Raw genomic sequence first — 1,674 nt, 5'->3', positions numbered from 1 at the left:
TAGGTGTACGTGGCTGGCGCCCCAGCCGGCCGAGCTACAGGCGCCGAGCCGTGGTTATTTCTTATAGACATTTTGCTGTAATGAACATACCTGGATGAGGATGGGGCTGCTCTGAGCTCCTGGGAGCATGAATTGGGTATAAGATGTAGCATCCTCTGAATCTCCATGAATTGGGTGTAAGATGTAGCATCCTCTGAATCTCCATGAATTGGGTGTAAGATGTAGCATCCTCTGAATCTCCATGAATTGGGTGTAAGATGTAGCATGCTCTGAATCTCCATGAATTGGATGTAAGATCTGAGCTGCTGGGAGCATGAATTGGGTGTAAGATGTAGCATGCTCTCAATCTCTGAGCTGAGAGGGCCATGGCATCAGGGTGTTGGAGGAGCTGGCATCACTGCGCACTTAATCAAGTCACTTGATCAGCTATTTGTGTTCAGCCATTTATCCAATCAGGATAAGCTAACAAGAGCACACAGAACTGGTAGGAAGGGTATTTGGTTCCCTGAAACAGCAGTCATTAACCCTACAGTAAATTAGAACACGTTTCCATCGGATGAGCCAGATTGCTCTTCTTTTCTTTAAGTTGAGTAAATCAGATGAGCTCTTACTTAAAGTTATATGACATAGCTTTAATTTTCCTTGATGAAACATGTATGATTTTTTACATCATTGGTGACAGGTTCTGCTGAAAACAAGAAATAATTTTGGAATGTGTTGTCGTTTTTCCCCCTCTGGGTATTATCCTATCCCAGAATTTGGTATTTATACCCAAAGCAATCAGGATAAAAAAAAAAAAAAAAGCAAGCTCTGGGATAGAAAAGGATATTTTGGGCCCTTCTTTTTGCAAACATTCCTCTTTGAGATTACATTTATATAACCTGCTCTGTTTTATGTATGTACGTATAGATATACACACACACATATTCACCTGTACATACTCATAGATGAATAAGCATGAGCCCATACACATTATATGACTACATGTAATCTTATATTCTTTTTAAAATAATGACATGTGTACATTTTCCAGGTCAGTTTTATTTTAATGCAATCTACCTACACTTTCTCCTCCACCAAGATGCCGTGTCCTCAAAAGAAACTTTCAACCCATCTTAATTTTTCTATTTACTTAACTTTCATTCCCTTTGGAGGTGTTGGTGGCTGTCCTAGACCATTGTAAATGATGTAATGTCAATCATTTTGTCACCGTCTTCACAAATAAAGTCATGAAAGGAGGACAAAAAAGGAAGAAGCCTCTGAAGAAATGAAATGAGCTGTCTTCCCTCAGGCTGCATTGCTCTTCCTCACTGCACCTGTGTGTTGAACGGTGCAGCTTTGCTCTGTCTACCTTACATTTTGCATCTTCAAGTAAAACTCAGTTTGTAGGCCTCTCTGCTAAAGATTACTGTGTCTCCTCCCCAAAAAGCTGCCAGCCACATGGTCTCTTGCTCTTTCCCAATCCGTCATACATCCTCCTCTTGGAGAAATTTAGCCCTTTCTGAAGGATATTTCTCATAACAGCTGTTACGTGGAGCGCTGGACTTTAATCTGTGCGTGACGGTGTCTTGCTGCAGCTGATCATGTCCAGGAGTGTGTAGGCCCCTGGACACACCGAGACGCTTCAGCCTGGGACTCACAGCAGAGAGGATATCGTCCTCCTGGGTCCTGGGT

At 42.2% G+C, this 1,674-nt stretch overlaps 1 protein-coding gene across 4 annotated transcripts in view; it reads left to right on the top strand.

Annotated features, from left to right (window-relative positions):
* The window catches only part of PNPLA4 (patatin like phospholipase domain containing 4), a 26,068-nt gene that overhangs the window by 22,472 nt on the left and 1,922 nt on the right, over window positions 1-1,674 (top strand). The window lies entirely within an intron of this gene.

Source organism: Otolemur garnettii, unplaced genomic scaffold, assembly GCF_000181295.1.
Source record: "Otolemur garnettii isolate 467f Iridium unplaced genomic scaffold, OtoGar3 scaffold00065, whole genome shotgun sequence".
Taxonomy (NCBI): Eukaryota; Metazoa; Chordata; class Mammalia; order Primates; family Galagidae; genus Otolemur; species Otolemur garnettii.
The sequence above is the reverse complement of the archived record's forward strand: the minus strand, read 5'-3'. Positions and strand labels throughout refer to the sequence as shown.